We start from the raw sequence: 20,637 nt of genomic DNA on the forward strand, positions 1-20,637 counted from the left end.
TCAATCAGGTGAGGATGGACTAGTCAGTGCAGTGGCTCCACTGGCACAAAGCGAGTGGGAAAGGGCAGAGAAGAGGGTTCCTAGTAGCACGTCGACAGGTCCTGATGGCATCCCAATTATGTTGATAAAGACATTGGGCCCAAAATCTAAGAAAGCATTAAGAGAGGCAGTGAGCAAAATGATAATGGACGGTAAAGCCCCTGACGGGTGGAGACTGAGCAGGATGGGCATGATATATAAGGGAAAGGGGGACAAAGCCGACATAAACAACTACCGTCCCATAACAGTGACGTCAGTGGTTTACAGGGTGGTGATGCAGATTATAAAGGACAGACTGCAGGCATGGGTGGAGCAGGTGCTGGGGGAACTACAAAATGGGTTCCGAGAACAAAGAAGGTTAGAAGATAATCTGTTCTCATTGACACAGTGTATTGAAATAGCAGAAAAGGAACACAGGCCCCTATGGCTTGCCTTTCTGGATATCAAGGGAGCCTATGACAGTGTAATCCAAAAGGATTTGTGGGACATACTGGGCACTCTAGAGGTGGAAGATGGAGTAAGAAATCTTTTAAAAGATATCTATAAAAGTAACAGGGTGCTTATAAAATGGGAAAACAAGGTATCTGGGCCTATAGAGATACAGCAGGGGCTTAGGCAGGGATGCCCTCTGTCACCTCTGTTGTTCATGCTGTATTTACAAGCATTAGAGAAAAAATTAGAGAGGAGCGGACTTGGCTTCAACCTTTCCTATTCCAAGCAGGTAGAATGGATTAAACAGTCATTACCAGGACTGATGTATGCAGATGACATTGTACTTATGGCTGACAGCAAGGAAGACTTGCAGAGATTAATGGACATCTGTGGTAAAGAGGGAGATAGCTTAGGTTTGAAGTTTAGTAAAGAAAAATCGGCAGTCATGACTTTTAATGATAATCAGGGCAGCGAGCATAGGATACAGGAGGTTACGCTGGAGGTGGTGGATAAGTACAAATATCTTGGAGTGTGGATAAACAATGGGGCTGAGTACCTAACGGAACATGAAAAATATGTGACGGCTAAAGGTAGCAGAAATGCAGCTGTGATGAAAAATAGGGCACTGTGGAATTACAATAGGTACGAAGTGGTGAGAGGGATTTGGAAAGGGGTGATGGTCCCTAGTTTGACTTTCGGCAATGCGGTCCTGTGCATGAGATCAGAGGTTCGAGCAAGGTTGGAAGTTAAGCAGCGAGGGGTAGGTAGACTGGCTCTGGGAGCACACGGAAATACAACAAATCAGGGGGTACAGGGTGACATGGGATGGACGTCATTCGAGGGCAGGGAAGCCAGCAGCAAGATAGAATTTGAGGAGCGATTGAGAGAGATGGCAGAAAAGCGGTGGGCAAGGAGAGTTTTCAGTTATTTGTACATGAGGAATGTTGATACAAAATGGAGGAAGCTGACCAGAAAACTGTCAATCAAATATTTGGACTGCAGGAGGGGTGCAAACCAGGAAACAGCGGTTAAGAAAAAGGTTAAGGAAACAGAGAGGGGTCTGTGGAAAACAGGGATGCAGACAAAATCAGCACTGGGCACATACCGAACTTTCAAGCAAGAAATTGCCAAAGAAAATAACTACGATAATTCTAGGGGAAGCTCTTTGTTGTTTGAAGCCAGGACGGGAGTATTGCGGACTAAGATGTACCGAGTCAAGTACCAAGGTATAGACACGTTGTGCTGTGCGTGTGGAGAAGAGGAGGAAACGGCTGAACACCTCATACTTTTCTGTAAGGGGCTTAACCCTACAGTGCAAGGCAACGGGGCTGATTTTTTCAAAGCATTGGGGTTTAGGGACAGTGAAGGCAAAATAGACTTTAAGCGGGTAGAAATAACCAAACAGAGGTTATCTGATTGGTGGATAAAATTAAGGCAGGGGTGAAATTTCACCCACCACAAAGTACAAATTATCTTAATAGTCATGGCTAGGTGGCGTATGTCACCGCCCGATTTAAAGGGTTCAGCCTCATCCATCCATCCATCCATCCATCGGGTCAGCTCAGGCGGGCGGCGGGGACAGCGCGGAGACTCAGGCAGAGGCATGCCATGAGAGCAGGGAGGGACGCCTAGGGGCCGTTGAACAGCAGGCGAGAGCCGGCGGCAACACGGCGGTTCCACAACTCTACAGCGAGGTAGTGCGGCAGGCTTCGGGTGGGAAGGGACGAACGGCAGGGAGCACATCGTCACGTGTCAGTGGCGCAGGGCGGGTGGAGAACCAGCTAGCGCGAACTGGAGGACGACAATCGCAGGCGGGAGGCAAACGTGTAGAGCGAAGGGTCCTAGTGGTGGGGGACTCCAACGTAGCTAGGGTTAAGGAGGGCGTCCTTACAACAGTGAAGGCAGACGGGCGGGTGAGGGTGGAGGCCCAGTCAGGGAAGTGCATGGTTGACGCAATGGCAGAAGCTCAGAAGGTGGTATCGGACAACCTCGAGCATGAACATCTGGTCGTTATCCATGCTGGTCTCAACGATGTGCTGAAGGGAAGGAGCCAGAACCTAAACGGACAGTTAGAGGTTGGGTTGCGTAAACTCAGAGAAACCTCTGCGAAAGTGCATGTGACCATATGCACAATCCCACATGTCCGGGGCCAGGCTAGCGCGATGGAATGGAGGGTGCGTGAGGCTAACCGGGTCATTAGGGGTCTGAGCAGACCACTTGGGTACGGTGTAATGGAGGTAAACCGGGAAGTGTACGAGTCTGGCTCCCAGCCTTTTGCACAGGATGGCATTCACTACAGTGGTGCCACGGGCGGGAGCGTAGGTAGTAGGATAGGGCGCCAAGCTACGGCTTTTTTGGGGGGACCCAGAGCCCTAAGACCACCAGTGTAGACGAAGACGGACCCAGAGAGGCTCCAAGATTCAAGAAACGTAGAATCGGTAGAAGAAATAGACGTAAGCACCAGGGGCAAGGTCATTCTGACATAGGTTACATTAACATGCAAGGTGGCAGGAATAGGCTGAAGTGGGAGGAGATAGACGAGCAACTAAGGCAAGAAAAGCTGATGGTATACGGGTTTGTGGAGACACATCTTAGGGACATGGAGCAACCTCCCTGTAACCCTGACTATGCATGGGAATATTGCAATAGAACAGAGGGCAGCAGAAAAGGGGGTGGAATTGGTGCATTTATTCATAAAAGTATGAACTGGCAAAGGGTCAAACAGGAATGCAAGGAGCATTTATGGCTAAAAGGGAAAGTTGCAGGAGAGCAGACACTCCTTGGCTTTGTATACCTGTGGACAGGAGCAAATGCCAAAGAGGAAAACAAAAAAATGCTGGAATGCATATCAAGTGACATTAATGAGCTAGGAGAAGGGTGCGAGATTATTATACTAGGAGATATGAACGCACACATAGAAGACATGGACGGGTACACAGACTCAACAGGCAACATGATGCTGGATATGTGTGAAATGCATGACTTAGTTGTATGCAACAGTACTGAGAAGTGTGAAGGGCACATAACATGGGAGGTAGGGAGCCTGCAGTCGACGATAGATTATGCACTAATGTCACATAGGATGCACGATAGGCTAAATGTAATGAGCATAGATGAATATGGCTCCAGAAGTCTAGGTAGTGATCACAAACGTATTAAGGTGAGTTTTAGAAGGGAAATGAAAGTAGGTAGGAGGCAAGATGAACAACCAGGTGGGATATTTTACTCGGAAAAGCAGCTTGAAATAGCAACCCAGCAAATTGAGGAAGTAATTTCAGAGGATACAAAAACAGAATGGACATATGCAAATTTAACAGGACTATTTGAGCTAGAGCTTACTAAGGTACGAGTCAGGACAAAAGGGAACAGAAGACGTAAACCCAAGAGCTGGTGGGATGAGGAGGTTAAGAAGGCCATAGAGAAATGCCAGGAAGCATCCAGGGAACACAGATATTCAAAGCAGAGGGGTGAACCAGAAGCTGATGTAGGCAGAAAATGGAACAACTTCTTAAGCTGTAGAAGGGAAGCATCCAATTTGATCAATGAGAAGATCAGAAGAAAGGGGAGCCAATGGTTGTCAGAAGTAAACAAAAAGGATAGAAAAGCAGCGAAGAAATTTTGGAAACATCTCAACTCCTTGAGTAATAAGACTAGCCTAGAGCAGAGGTTTATAGTTACAGCTCAAGGTGTTCGACTAGAGGGAGATGAGGCAATGGAACATATAAGAACAATGATGACAGAAAAATTTAAAGAACGAAACATAGCATGTGCTCAATCAGGTGAGGATGGACTAGTCAGTGCAGTGGCTCCACTGGCACAAAGCGAGTGGGAAAGGGCAGAGAAGAGGGTTCCTAGTAGCACGTCGACAGGTCCTGATGGCATCCCAATTATGTTGATAAAGACATTGGGCCCAAAATCTAAGAAAGCATTAAGAGAGGCAGTGAGCAAAATGATAATGGACGGTAAAGCCCCCGACGGGTGGAGACTGAGCAGGATGAGCATGATATATAAGGGAAAGGGGGACAAAGCCGACATAAACAACTACCGTCCCATAACAGTGACGTCAGTGGTTTACAGGGTGGTGATGCAGATTATAAAGGACAGACTGCAGGCATGGGTGGAGAGCGAGGAGGTGCTGGGGGAACTACAAAATGGGTTCCGGAAACAAAGAAGATTAGAAGATAATCTGTTCTCATTGACACAGTGTATTGAAATAGCAGAAAAGGAACACAGGCCCCTATGGCTTGCCTTTCTGGATATCAAGGGAGCCTATGACAGTGTAATCCAAAAGGATTTGTGGGACATACTGGGCACTCTAGAGGTGGAAGATGGAGTAAGAAATCTTTTAAAAGATATCTATAAAAGTAACAGGGTGCTTATAAAATGGGAAAACAAGGTATCTGGGCCTATAGAGATACAGCAGGGGCTTAGGCAGGGGTGCCCTCTGTCACCTCTGTTGTTCATGCTGTATTTACAAGGATTAGAGAAAAAATTAGAGAGGAGCGGACTTGGCTTCAACCTTTCCTATTCCAAGCAGGGAGAATGGATTAAACAGTCATTACCAGGACTGATGTATGCAGATGACATTGTACTTATGGCTGACAGCAAGGAAGACTTGCAGAGATTAATGGACATCTGTGGTAAAGAGGGAGATAGCTTAGGTTTGAAGTTTAGTAAAGAAAAATCGGCAATCATGACTTTTAATGATAATCAGGGCAGCGAGCATAGGATACAGGAGGTTACGCTGGAGGTGGTGGATAAGTACAAATATCTTGGAGTGTGGATAAACAATGGGGCTGAGTACCTAACGGAACATGAAAAATATGTGACGGCTAAAGGTAGCAGAAATGCAGCTGTGATGAAAAATAGGGCACTGTGGAATTACAATAGGTACGAAGTGGTGAGAGGGATTTGGAAAGGGGTGAAGGTCCCTAGTTTGACTTTCGGCAATGCGGTCCTGTGCATGAGATCAGAGGTTCGAGCAAGGTTGGAAGTTAAGCAGCGAGGGGTAGGTAGACTGGCTCTGGGAGCACACGGAAATACACCAAATCAGGGGGTACAGGGTGACATGGGATGGACGTCATTCGAGGGCAGGGAAGCCAGCAGCAAGATAGAATTTGAGGAGCGATTGAGAGAGATGGCAGAAAAGCGGTGGGCAAGGAGAGTTTTCAGTTATTTGTACATGAGGAATGTTGATACAAAATGGAGGAAGCTGACCAGAAAACTGTCAATCAAATATTTGGACTGCAGGAGGGGTGCAAACCAGGAAACAGCGGTTAAGAAAAAGGTTAAGGAAACAGAGAGGGGTCTGTGGAAAACAGGGATGCAGACGAAATCAGCACTGGGCACATACCGAACTTTCAAGCAAGAAATTGCCAAAGAAAATATCTACGATAATTCTAGGGGAAGCTCTTTGTTGTTTGAAGCCAGGACGGGAGTATTGCGGACTAAGATGTACCGAGTCAAGTACCAAGGTATAGACACGTTGTGCTGTGCGTGTGGAGAAGAGGAGGAAACGGCTGAACACCTCATACTTTTCTGTAAGGGGCTTAACCCTACAGTGCAAGGCAACGGGGCTGATTTTTTCAAAGCATTGGGGTTTATAGGGACAGTGAAGGCAAAATAGACTTTAAGCGGGTAGAAATAACCAAACAGAGGTTATCTGATTGGTGGATAAAATTAAGGCAGGGGTGAAATTTCACCCATCACAAAGTACAAATTATCTTAATAGTCATGGCTAGGTGGCGTATGTCACCGCCCGATTTAAAGGGTTCAGCCTCATCCATCCATCCATCCATCCTGAAAACTTCCCTCGCTTGGTATGGAGTACGTTCTGTTGGATCGCGACGTTGACCGTTCTCCCTCAAGTGCTGCAGAAGATAGCGCCAACCTTTCCTTTCTGAAAACTAACCACTTAATATCGGCGTTGTCGGCTCTCGACTGCAAATCCCGCCGGCGTTTTCAGCAGTATCCTCTCTGCTTGCTCTCTGCTTGACGCTTTACTCAATCTGCACTCTTAGTGAGTGAGAATGGCTAGCCGCCGTCGAAAATACTGCTTTGAACCCGGGTGCAGATCTGCCTACAGTCGTGTGAAAGATGCACCAAAGGCGTCTTTGCTCAGCGTTCCACGTGATGAAGAACGGCGAAAGGAATAGGAGAGGAACCTCAACCGCGCAGATAAGACACTGGAGGAATCTTGCGAGTCTGTGATTTACACTTCGAACCGTGATTCATAATTAGGGACCTGTGCACCTTATAAATATAGAATGCAAAGAGGTGTGAATTCCTCGTGACAATTGCCACTGCTATCAGAAAACGCTGTTCCCACGATTCTTCCGAATTTACCACAGTACGTGACGAAGACGACACCGAAGCCCAGGAACAAAAGGAAATGGTGTGAAAGGGACGAAGCAACCGCGAAGAAAAGCCGAAGCGCACTAGACAGTAGCTATTCGGAATTTTCACCGGCTGCTCCCGTCGCTTCCGGGATCATTATTTACTTCGTTGTAAATAAACATTGTTAATTATTGCAGAAATGTACACCCGTGAGCAAAAGTATACGGACCAGGGATTGCGCGATAAAGCTGATTTTTTTCAACTGCCTGCGAATGCAACTTGAAATTGAGGACTGCAGTCCAATCTCGGCATTGCGAGCTTTAACGTGTACTGGTCAATTCCACTCTATGCATGTTAATTACGAAGAAATTGAGTTTTTTCGGCGACCCTGTGGTCTGTATACTTTTGCTCACCGGTGTACCTGGTATTTTCATCCTTTCGATTTCATGTCGCATTAACGTTACGAAAGATGTAATACATAAATAACCAGCTAACCAGCTTAAATTGTGCAGCAGTGATACCTAAATATTTAATTTCGTGAATAGATGGGGCAACGTGAAAATGTCTAAGGCGCTGCACGCCTTACCCGCGAAAAAGAAGAAAAAAAAAAAAAACTCGAAGTGGTGGTTAAATTCGGCGCGGTGGTGCTGGAAACGCGGATGCGCGGTCGTTGTGGCGAAACCACACTGACCATTTTATCGATCAGCTGCAGAAAAAACTCGAGTGCCTCTTGCTACCGTGACTGCAGCGGCCGTATCAAGCCTTTAACAGAACAGCATGAATAGCAAGGCTAGTTCATCCGTGCCTCCGGCTAAAAAAAAATCGCCAACCCTCTGTAGATCAGCCGCAACAATAGTAATTTATTTCACTGCACACTGCGAAGGTGCACCAAAAGAACTTTCGTGCGCTGCACGTCGTGCATTTTACTTTTATACGGTGAAAACAGCAACACGCGATAGCTGTTTTACCGCGACGCGTAGGAAAGTTTCAGGTGACGCTGCGAACCGCGCCCCTGTCGGCGGCGACATGAAGTGCGTCAAGCTCTGCCGCGGTGTGAGCGCACTACAACTCTTCTAGTACACTGTAGCCGCAGCTAAACCACAGAACACCCATGCTAAACGTCGCCTGCCTTCCCTCCTCCTCCCCCACGCGCGCCCTCTCGCGCGTCTGAAGAAGGCGCGTTTGCTCTACATATATGGTGATTGTAAAGGAGAAAAGAGACGCCTACTTCTGCAGCCCTTAAGCGAGCACGGCGCAGAACGCGCGTTTGTTCTCCGCCGTGCGTTCACTCCCCGTGAAAGACACGCCCCTCGCGCCCTTTCACTCGCACATACAGCGTTCGGCGCGCGGCGACGATTTCATCTCCAAATGACGTCATACGGAACCTCACGGCGACGGCGACGCCGACGGCAGAAATCTGCTTTTGAGTGTCCATATAATTGCTATCGCAATAAAATAGTGCGAGGGCGCTGCGAGCGAACTGGATTGAGGCGGAGACGCGCTCCGCGGCATATTCAACGTACTTTCGTTACGGTGGCTAGATGGGTACTTTCGTTACTAGTTCACTGTACTTTCGTTGCGAGCGCCGAGGCCGATTGCGCATAGTACGCTCTTAAAATAGTGCTTTATTTCAACTGTAAATGTATGTTTACACCATTTTGCCAAACATATATATTTGAGGCACGGATTATACAATGCGACGTCTTCAATTTTGCTGTCGTTGTAAACGCATCGTCTGCTAGCGAGCGCGCGTTCGCTACGCGGACGCTGGCGGACGCCCAGTCTTTCTCGCAGAACCTCTGTGCAGTACATTTTTTTAATGTTTTAGTTGCTTTGGTGCGCCCATGACCCCTTACGGCATGTACCAAGTGTAGCTTTAGCCAGGTGAACTGCTGTTTTTACCACTGTCTTCCAAAAAAAATGTCACAGTTTCGCCCTAAGGGCGAAGCAATGAATGCGATAGCAACACAGCAATGTCATACGAAGTAAGGTGAGCGGCTTTGGTAGCAACAACACGCAGAACTGTTGTCGACGCCATCGGCGTTTTGCCCGCGTTAGCTCAAAATGCGTGCGGCGTTGGTGACTGTTGCTGGAGCCTCTGATATAAATAGGCACTTGGTGCCGCAGCTAAACGTCGCCTCCCTTCCCTCCCCCTCCCCCACGGCCTCTCGCGCGTCCGAAGAAGGCGCGTTTGCTCTACATATATGGTGATTGTAAAGGAGAAAAGAGACGCCTACTTCTGCAGCCCTTAAGCGAGCACGGCGCAGAACGCGCGTTTGTTCTCCGCCGTGCGTTCACTCCCCGTGAAAGACGCGCCCCTCGCGCCCTTTCACTCGCACATACAGCGTTCGGCGCGCGGCGACGATTTCATCTCCAAATGACGTCATACGGAACCTCACGGCGACGGCGACGGCGACGGCGACGCCGACGGCGACGGCGACGCCGACGGCAGAAATCTGCTTTTGAGTGTCCATATAATTGCTATCGCAATAAAAAGTAACTGGTATCTGTGCAACATGAAGCTACGTAAGAAAATTTTATTAGCGAGTTTTAGAATAGGGGCCCCAAAAGTTTGGGGCCCCAAAGAGCTTTGCGGGTGTTAGCGTTGGGGCATGCAAGAGCGATGAGTTTTAGAATAGGGCTTTGCGTTTGCGAATACCGTCTTGCGCTTGCAGCGCCACTACGGTGTCAAAGAAAAGCTATAATAAATATTAAAATAAACTATATCATTTTATGATAGGAAGAGTAATTTTGACTTTCGTGGTTTTGCGTTTAATTGCAATTAAGGTGTTAATATATTAGCAGCAAGCGATTTATTGCGCCTAATTTTGAGTAACCAACTTGACGTGCCTTCACCAGCCAAGCTAATCCACGTTAGGCCTACGAGCCATGAAATCGACAATCGAATTCAGAATCAGCGGCGTCTAATGAATCAATCTTCATTACACACGTTAGTTGAGAGAAAGCGATAACCGCAGTCACTTCTCCTAGCTTACTAACTTCACGCGTTACCAAGAATCAAGCCGAGTTTGGTACTCAGAGAGCCGCCGCTTCGATGGGTGCCGCCATGTTTGTTGACGCAAAACTTTTGGGGCTGCTTTTGGGGCTCCCGCTAAATCGGCGAAATAGCGTGCCCAACGCCATAGCCTCCTATATAATAGACAGTTTTAGTTTAGCGTTAGCGTAATAGCGGGGTTACGGGAAATAGCGTTACCGTTCCGCAAACGAACTTTGCAGAAAGAGAGTTTTAGTATAGCGTGATAGCGTAGTTTACGTGCGGGACGCTATTCCATTACGCTTTGAATTTCGCATACATAGGGCACCTAAGATATGTTTGTGTGCGTCCGGAAAGCGCGAGAGGCAGCGCAATGGCAGCCAGGAGCGCGTTGTATTTTTACTTGCCATGTCCGCCGATCTGCAGCGAAACAGACAAGCAGTACAAGCTGTCTACCATAGCCTCCGAAATCCTCCAATCTCAGAGGCCATATGCCGTTGTCGCGCCTATCTCCCGACTTTAGCGACAGATGGCGCTCGGATCTCAGAAAAAAATTTCTCTCGTTAGGCTTAGGCGCGTTCGAAACGAGAAGCGATCTCGAAAATTCCTCAAGATTAGCCATAACACTCTCTCGGCGAAGCGACATGAGACTAAGCAAAAGCCGTTTACGCAGTCATTTGCTACGAACGAAGTGAATTCTAAAAAACAACGCCAAATTCAGTTCGAAGCGGGCGGCCGGGACCGCCGCCATGTTTTACGTACACTACGTAAACACGCTAATACGGTAACGTTAACTCTGAGAAATAGCGTGCGCACGGTAAACGGTATGGGTCGGTTAGCGTTCTGCGCATGCGCATTTCGATCCCGCTATTCCGGTACGCCCGCTATTCCGGTAACCACGCTAAACTAAAACTGTCTAATATACAGGAGGCTATGCCAACGCAAAACCCAAACGCAGTTAGCGTCTCGCGCATGCGCAGCGTGGTTACCGGAATAGCGGGCGTACCGGAATAGCGGGATCGAAGTGCGCATGCGCAGAACGCTAACCGACCCATACCGTTTACCGTGCGCACGCTATTTCTCAGAGTTAACGTTACCGTGTTAGCGTGGTGTACGTAGTGTACGTAAAACATGGCGGCGGTCCCGGTCGCCCGCTTCGAACTGAATTTGGCGTTGTTTTTGTAGAATTCACTTCGTTCGTAGCAAATGACTGCGTAAACGGCTTTTGCTTAGTCTCACGCCGCTTCGCCGAAAGAGTGTTATGGCTAATCTTGAGGAATTTTCGAGATCGCTTCTCGTTTCGAACGCGCCTAAACCTAAGGAGAGAAATTTTTTCTGAGATGCGAGCGCCATCTGTCGCTAAAGTCGGAAGATAAGCGCGACGACGGCATATGGCCTCTGAGATGGGAGGATGTCGGAGGCTATGGTAGACAGCTTGTACTGCTTGTCTGTTTCGTTGCAGATCGACGGACATGTGAAGTAAAAATACAACGCGCTCCTGGCTTCCATTGCGCTGCCTATCGCACTTTCCGGACGCACACACACATAGAATTAGGTGCCCTGTGTATGCGAAATTCAAAGCGTAATGGAATAGCGTCCCGCACGTAAACTACGCTATCACGCTATACTAAAACTCTCTTTCTGCAAAGTTCGTTTGCGGAACGGTAACGCTATTTCCCGTAACCACGCTATTACGCTAACGCTAAACTAAAACTGTCTATTGATATCGTGTCATTTTACACGCGCTTCTTGTTGGTGGATATTGATCAGGGACAATAATCGAAGAAAACAGTATTAGAGTGAAATAAATCAGGTTTATTAACTGCGTGGCGCGAAGAATGATCAATTTATTTCTAGGTAATTAAATCAAAGTGTACATAGACATATATTTACGATATATATATGTAGGGCAAAAATAACAAATATTATAAAAGCAATAATTGAAAAAGTGAGAACTCCCGGCCGGAATAAGGGCCCGTGTTTGCAGTATAACAAACACACTTATTAGTGCACATACTAGAAATAAAACTCTCATTCGTAGAAATAATATTCATAGCAGGCAAAACCATCTTTTGTGTGTGTGTGTGTGTGTGTGTGTGTGTGTGTGCGTGTGTGTGCGTGTGTGCGCGTGTGTGTGTGTGCGTGCGTGCGTGTGTGCGTGTGTGCGTGCGTGCGTGCGTGCGTGTGTGTGTGTGTGTGTGTGTGTGTGTGTGTGTGTGTGTTATTCACTGTACGACGCCGAATAGTCGAATGCAACGCATGCCGGCACTATTGAAATCTCAAAGGTGAGTGACTGCATGCAAGTGAGGACTGTTATTCCGAATGATTTTGCTGCCGGAGAGTCGTGGCTGTTGCGCAGAGGCGCAGTTCCTGAGAGAATTAACGGCCGGGAGGTCCAGTCTCACCATGTTTGCAGCCCATTAAAACTGAGTGCCCCATGTGGTACCACACTTATCTTCTTCAACGAACGCAACAGATCTGCACATATCTCTACGTGTATGTGAGACATGCCGTTCCTTTGTTTCATTATGGTCGTTATGATAGCCCAGGTGAAAATTTCTAACTGGGATCCAACTGGGATCAGCTGGGATGAACTGGTTCCAGCTGGAAACCAACTGGTCCCAGTTACACACAAACTGGTCCCAGTTGGAAAGCAACTGGGTAGCAACTGGTTCAAGTTGGGATCCAACTGGAACAATTTTCCAGTTATACTGGGAGTGACTGGACCCAGTTGGGATCCAACTGGAACTTTGACCAGTTGTGCTGGAATCAACTGGTTCCAGTTGGATTCCAACTGGCACTTTGACCAGTTGTATCAGTAGCAACTGGAACCAACTTAAACATTGGTCAGTTGTACTGGTAGCAACTGGTTTCAGTTTAGATCCAAATGAAATTGTAACCAGAAGTTTAACTGAAAGCAAGTAACATGCAGTGCTTGCTAAGACAGCAGCAGCTAGTCCTACTTATACTGAGCAATTAAGTTTAGCTGTTTGAGCAACCCTAGCAAACATTCTAATAGAAGTTTGTATTAATTAGTCTAATACAGTTTTGTATTAGACCAATAGAAATTTCTATTAGTCGTACTGATTTATCTATAAGACCAATAGGCCGTGTGTATTAGACTTATTAGTCTTATACAAGCAGTGTTGCGTGTCTGCTAGTTTCTCTAATAGACTAATAGGTCCTATATTATGCAGATGGTTGCTGGTCTGATACAACATGTACTGCTGGATTCCGCAGCTCTTGTTTGCTGGTGAAAGTTAATTGACAAAAAATTAGACCAGCGGACCGCTTGCTTGCATGGAAAGGTGTTTCTAATTAATCACTGAATAATTAAAGATGCTGCTGTACAATTGTGCAGCAGATTGCGTTCGCACGTTTGCATTAGTTTCAGCGTCATCTCAGCGACATACACAAAAGCGACGTGCATCTACATGGTCTTGGCAATTTTACTTCAGTGAGCCTCGTCCCGATGAGTCGTTGAGGAAACAGCTAGTGTTTACAGCACAGCGAATACTTCCCCGCGAAAAAAAAAAAAAAAAAAAACCCGAACAACCAGCCGTCAGATCGCGGTGCCCAGTCAGCTTACGAACAACGGTGCAATAGCAGCAACCATATTTGTTTGCCGCTGAAGTTTTGTCAGTGTCGTATTTTCTGTTGAAGCGCGCATAAACTAAATGGTAAACCTTGAATCTAAATTGCTAACTTGATACCGCATATAAAAGGCCGTAATATTTATTGACATCAAAGAGCAGTATCGCAGAGAAGGGAACACGGCGGGCAGGAAGGACATAAAACTGCTACCGTAATCAGCCGTAGTTGCGGACAGCACGTGTGTAATGGCGGCTGCCATGTCTAGGCGAGGCGTCACGCGAGGCGTGCGTGCGTGCGTGTTAGTGAATGAACGATGTGTTTTTAAGGAACCTGTGGTGTTAGCGCCTGCGCAATCTGATTCGTGCAGTAGTATATTTGGATAGTTTTATCTATGGCTGCTGTTTTGACTTCAAAACAACGCAAGGCAACTGTTTTACCCCTGTCCTTCACGGCTTTGTGGATCTATCAGCGTGCATCGATGTGCAGTGTTTTCCCCGGCGCCAATTTACCATTTCGAGGTAATTATACTTCTTATTTATGCTTCTTTAGTACAGTATGAAGTGTTTTCTTTTTTTTTATCCTGATGGTGGATGTAAGTACTTCTGTACAGTGCCGTCGGGCCGATTAGTGTGCGCGTTGCAGCAAAGACATGCATGTTTCCGACAACGCTGTGCAAGATTTCTGTCTAGAGTTCCTTATATCTGCCTACTGTTTCGATGGAACACACATCTTATGTTGATTTTGTGTGCTTTAGAATTGTCCTGTCGTGTCACGTGGCGTCATTTTTTATTATGATAAACATTTTGAGCTAGCATATATCACACTGTCCTAAAATTATTTTGGTAATTGCGAAGCCACATTATTCTAATGTGGAATCAAATATTGCCAGCTAAAACGTTTAGTGGTAGGACTAGCACCCCTGTTTTTAACTGCTTCTATATGTGTGTATTTTTGTGTCCAGGTTTTTTAAACCACTTCCAAAAAAGGACGTCCTTTGGTCGAAGTCAACGAAAAGCAAGATTCTGACAAATCAAGATTGCTGACCTGACGAAGATCTCGAAAGAGGAATTTGTAAAAATACATGCTGTGCTAATAAATGCTTTTAGCAATTTTACCTGTTTTCGTTATGTATCTGGTACATTGCAACATTTTCTTTCACACCAATATACCTATTAGACTAATACACTAATAGACCTACTAGACCGATGGGCCTATTAGACTAATGCATTGATAGACCTAATACACTGTATTAGTGTGCAACCCCAGCAATTCCGGACATCGCCTTTAGTTCACAGCTTTTACACCACGTGGCGTACGGACCTTTAAGATTCGAAATTCGCGCGATGACGCACGAAGTGTACTGGACGACAACAGAACACACGTTTTAACAATAAAAAAAAGGAAAAGAAAGGGACCGCTGACACCGTCGAGCACGGACGAGCGCGAATCAGGAATGGCTGATCTGATAACCGCCGCGCGTATGAGACGAGCGGCCAGCTAGTCTACTGTGAATCAGCAGTTTTGCTGCTATTGATAGGCGTTCAGAGCATTCAGAGGCTCAGTCCTGCTTCGAGAAAGCAGATGCAGAACCTTAAAAGAGCGGCTTCCGCCCCCCCCCCCCCCCTTTTCTGTCCATCTTTTCCTCGTCCAACTTTTTGTCCGATCGAATGTAAAAAGCAAAAATGCCATTTTTTCGTTTCATTTCTCGAAAGCTTATTCTAAAATAATAATGTAAGCTTGCTAAATGGTGGTGATGAGCGCATGTTTCAGGATATGCAGTCGCATGATTGATTCCCTTAATCTCGGTTGGCCTCAGTTTGCGAGTTCATTTGCGCATTTGCGTGCAGGTGCCTGGCTGAGTTATGTTCACTGCCACGGAATTTCCGTTTTTCGAAGGCGAAAGCCTTAGGTGCATGGCTATATTTTCGGTGCCATTGGCGGTGACCTTGGTGAAACCGCGCCGTAACGAAAATGGCCGACGCCACAAAGAGTAAAATCACGTCGACAAATGCTCGGATTGACGTCAGTTTTCTCAGGGAGGTTCCTGTGGACAAAGTAAATTAGTGGTTTTGTAAAGAAAATTTGGTACATTTCAGCCGAACACCTTTTCTAAGCTCTTGGTATGCGACGGGTGTAAATGCAGAAAATCATCTGTAACTGGTCAGTGTTCAAAGACCTCCTTCACTGCACAATGGCATAGCCAGAAATTTTGTTCGGAGAGGGGAGGCTCACGTTGCAGCGCGGCCTCCTCCTCATAGAATTTGTCGAGGAATCAAATACACCAATAATAACTGCATTGTCATTGCCAATGTCATTGTATATTATAGGCTTTAAACAAACTACCGAATGCTACCCACTGTCAAGTAAAATATGTATTTTTTCATAAAAGAATATATTCGTATGTCCCAAAAATTGTGGAAGAAATAACGGATATCAATGCTATCGCGTTTTTTGTCTATTTAATAAGTAATGAAAATATCACACGAACTTTAGAACTATATCAGTTCCAAACCAGCAAAACAGTGCATACAGCTGGTGTGAAAAACGTAAAGGCCATGAAAAGAACAAGTTGAGCACAAATATTTTGATAAATCTTTGTCATCCACGAACATTGTTTACTTTTTTGTAGAGTCGCGAGCAGAAGTTTGGAGACCATGGCATCAGCAAAAAATTTAAATATATTCAAGCGCAGTTGGCGGCCCCGAATTGGCTTAATACGTTGTATTTATCCAACACGCACACCTAGGCTTGCGCTTTTGATTTCAGCCGGAATGCCCAGGCTGCGAAGGGAAAAAAAATAAAATCGTGGCAGCAGAGAGGCTCGGCCTTTCTGTACCGACGTGGGAGCGGCCCGCTACGTGCTGACGCGCGTTCCGAGGGACCGTAATAAAGTTTTATCATACCATACCTTTGGTCCACAAACTTTTGCTCGTGACTGTACATATGCAACGGCCAGGGAGAAACCTCGATGACGCTGTCCTTCGTTGAAATAGATTGTGCATGAGCAGTTGTTACCGGTCGTGTATTGTAATTACACTGATAATATAGTTGCAACAGTGAGTACATGTAAGAAGGAGGAGTTCTGCAAGATGTATATTAGAAATACGAAAATAGAATGGAATATACAAATGCGAAGATACAAGTTTATAAAGGGCACCAAAGTGTCACTGGAAACAAAATGCACTGTTTGCATACACAAAGCCTCGCAACAAGATGTTTAAATATATGTATAAGTTTCCAATAAATCTACGTATTTAAGCAAACGTCACTGTATGTAATGCGTCAAACAAGACAAATAGACATGTTGTGCAGTCACACATAGTAGGTCTACGCATAGAAAGACAGACGATCCAGGCAAGAACAAAACTATGATCGCAGAAATCATGATATGTTCCGGAAGGACCGCCTGTTGGGCTAGCTGGTCTAACATAGTTACTTTCAGTTTGGCAGGACAGTTTGGTTCTCCTAGAAGCTGACAAGGAAGGTGGATTTGTTGTGATGCCGAAAGGCTTGTTCAATGAAAAAGCCCAAGCGGCAGTGGACAAGAACTTTGTGGCTGTTTAGAAAAGTGCAGTGAGGGTTAAGACTAAGTTCATCAAATTTTTTAAGGACTTGGAATTGAATGCTCGTGCTAGTGCTATTAGAAATAGTAAAGGGAACAGTCTGAAGGTTTTCTTTTCTACAAAAACGCATAAGGTAGATGTCCCTATCAGAACCATTGTTAGCGAAAGGGGGGGGGGGGGGGGGGCTTGGCAAAAGAATGTTGCTCAGTTTTTACTGAACAGCCTTAAGTGACTCACGGTTGTTGATCCTTTCCGCGTGAGGAAATCTGAAGAAGTCACTGTATATGTGAAACACAACGAGAGTATAGATTATGGCTTGTCTGTCGACGTTGAGGACTTGTTTTATTCAGTACCTCAAGATAAGCTTTTAGTTGCTGTTAGGAAGTGCATTGAACAGAGTGGCGAATGCGATTTCCAAAACTCCGCTTGCTTGTCGGTTCATAATTTAACGCTTTTAGAATTTTATCTTGGTGTAACATTGATTGTTTTTAACGAGCAGCCTTTTCTGCAACGTAGAGCAGTGTGTATTGGGTCTTGCGTGGCTTCGATTCTATGCGACATATTTTTAGCTGATATTGACAGTGCGCTTGATTTGACTTTTAATGGAGGGAAGGTATTCAAAGTGTTTCGGTACGTCGATGACTTTTTATTTGTTTTAAACAAAGAGGACGGTTTCACTGCCACTGGGAGTATTTTAGATGTTTTTATTCAAGCTGGGCAGGGTTTGAGTTTCACTCATGAATTGCTTGGAACTGAGGGGTTACAATTCCTGGATCTCAGGCTAAAATTTAGTGTAGGCCAGGTTTGCTGAGAGTACCTCCCACGGTTTAAGAAGTGTCTCCTGCCTTTTGACTCTGTCCACTCTAAAGTAGTAAAAAGGGGCATCGCATTACAATGTCTGGATGCTGCGCTCCGTAAGTCATGCCCGCATTATTCAATGCGGCATAGCTTTGACAATCAGAATGGTCGCCTACTAGCAGCGGGATTCCCTGAGTTGCTTGTTGTTGCGGTGGCCGAGTCTATCCTGCAGAGGGTAAAGAACAGAGCTGCAAGGGAAAGGGCTGAGACCCAGCGATGGATGGCGAGACCCGTAGCCATGCCATATATGCATCAGGTCTCGCACAACCTGAAGAAGGTCGCGAACAGACATCTTATTCCTGTGGTCTTCACGGCTCCTAATAAGTAATCCAAGCTATGCCCTCGAATTTGCGGTGACAGGAAAGGAGGTTGCCAAACCAGCCATGATAGCCGCTTCGTGGGGTGTGCGACAACAGTGGTATACTCTGTCTCCTTGTTGTGCGGGAAGGTGTACATCGGCCAAACCGAACGGTGCATAAACGACCGGCTCAGGGAGCATGCGCTAAAAGTTAAGAAAAGAGAGGACAGGTATGAACATTTGGTTGCCCACATCATTACGTGTGGTTGCGAGGCACGATTTTATGAGACCACTATCTTAGGCAAATCAACAAATTACACTGCTCGAGTGGCTCTAGAAGCATTCTACATCCACAAGAACTCAGATATTTCTATAAGCGAAGCGTCAATTCTTTTGCACGTTGCCGAACTCTTTGAACTCTGTTGCCTGATGCAGATAGTACTGTTAACTTTTTTATATTTCTTTTTATCACCTCACATGGGAAAGGGGCGTGACACTGGTGTACGTGGTTCACATTATAAATGGGATGGTTTGTTGACTGAAATAAACGGTTAGTAGTAGCGCTCGTCCGCGTCTGTCGTGTCTTCGTGTGTGTTGTGGGTACCTTTTTGCGCTATGTCTGAAAGTAACTCGTGATATGTACTTAGGCCATGCGGTGGTCGCGACAGCACCATATGGGTAGATAATAGAGGAATAATGCAGAAATCAGTACTAAAATGTGTAATTTAACTGCCTGCAGAGCGGCGACAAATTTTCTGCACCCAAAATTAAGGAAGGGTATTGCTTCGGTTCAGAAAAGAACTAAAAGCGGGTAGCTAAAAGGGAAAAAGACCAAACGAAAGCCACAGATGATGCGGCAAGTTAAATTACCCAATATCCGAGTGTGTTTGTTGGGAAACGCCGCGAGCGCCGTGCTTTCAATAAACAAGGTCGGTAAAAATTGGTTATTGATGTCCTCGTAACTTTCGTTTTGACACGATAATTTTGATCATGATGCTAACAGTTTGAATAAACGGCGAAAATTTCTGCGGTTTTAGCTAATGAACAGTCATACGTTTTCATAATTACGAGTTTATGAACCTGAAGGAACAGAACTTTTACTTGCATTGATTTTTGCCGCTTCGCTATCTAAAGGACAAACTTCACTCGGCGGCGAAGTTTAGTGAAGTGGTCAATGACTTCGGACACGTTCATGCCGACGTCTCTCTGGACGTATATAAGCGCCTGCCTAACCATGTGTTCCTCAGACATTGTAGAGCGCAAGTAGTTTTTTAGTAATCTCATGTTACATATATACTATCTGCGCTTGAAGTGATCACTGGAAGGGTGACTAGAATCTGAAGCCGTTTCTACACATTTACATAGAACCTGCAGTCGCAATGAGAGATCCTTGTTTAGGTAACTTGCACAAACAGTAAACTGTTGGATACCGGCAATATCCGTTGTTTCGTCAGCAAATATGGAGGAGCAGCCTGCACCATTTACTTTTGCATCTACGCCTTCTTTTTGATAATTTCACCACAAATTTCTATAATTTGGTTTTGTACATCCGGGCTTAAATGCGACGTATTACTGGGGCAACATCCAAATGGTTCTTCAGATATGTATCTCCACAATCAGCTCGAAGATGAAGAAGCGCTCTGAAAATACCAATATTTTCACGGGGGATTTGCTTAAATCCATAGGACCACTGTGTCACATGTAAGAAGCCGCCTGTGGCGCGAAAAAGAGGAGGAGCACGAGATGCCTGGTGTTCGGAACGGCGCGAGGGCGCGAGGCGCACGAACCGAGGCGTAGTCGAGAGATGAACGGCGCTGTCCGTGGAGTTTCAACGTGGCACCGGGTCAGGAAGGTCGCATCTCCAGCTATGTTCTGGCGACGGGAGACTTGGGGGTCTGGTTGAGTCCGCGACGCTGGCCGTCCAAGGTGTGGCCGTCGACCTCGGCAAGTTCGGGCGAGGCTCCTGGACGGGCTGCAGCTTCTCACGGCAGGACCAGGCACCCCAGAGAGGATCCCCCTTCTGTGGCAGACCGGCACGTTCTAATCTCCTCGGGATGACACGTCGGCACTCCTGAAGAAGTTGCGACGCATCCCGAGGTTAGGCCTAGGCAGGTGGGCCTAAGCAACGCCGAACGCCATCGCCGACGAGCCGACGAGCTCACCGCCGATAAAGAGACAACGCGAGGCTTCGGCACCTACGGCACTCTCAACGCTTCCGACGAGCCCGACACGTGTGCGACTAGAACGTCGAGACGATCCGTAAGAGACGATCACGTTTTGTTCACGACGCAGTTAGGCCGGGGCCAAGGTGGCCAGACTTTGACGAGGCAGCGCTAAGACTGACGCAGAGACTCTAAGACGGAGTTAGGCTCCGAGACAGAGATAGGTTATCTTCTAGTAGTGTTGCATTTAGTTAGTTTTGCACTTTCTGTTGAGTAAGCATTTTAGTTTTGACTTTCGGCTTTAGTGTTGTGTGTCGCGTGTGTTCACCGTCTCTGTACGTATTAAATCCTCGTTTGCTG

The 20,637-nt window shown here is 46.3% G+C and overlaps 1 long non-coding RNA gene across 1 annotated transcript; it reads left to right on the forward strand.

Moving 5' to 3' along the window:
• Positions 1-12,662: 12,662 nt before the first annotated feature.
• Positions 12,663-14,510, forward strand: LOC125947078 (uncharacterized). The gene is made up of 2 exons (XR_007468113.1): positions 12,663-13,914; positions 14,358-14,510. It is a non-coding gene; the product is annotated as an uncharacterized LOC125947078 (long non-coding RNA).
• The last annotated feature ends 6,127 nt before the right edge of the window (positions 14,511-20,637 follow it).

Source organism: Dermacentor silvarum, chromosome 7 (genome assembly GCF_013339745.2).
Source record: "Dermacentor silvarum isolate Dsil-2018 chromosome 7, BIME_Dsil_1.4, whole genome shotgun sequence".
NCBI lineage: Eukaryota > Metazoa > Arthropoda > Arachnida > Ixodida > Ixodidae > Dermacentor > Dermacentor silvarum.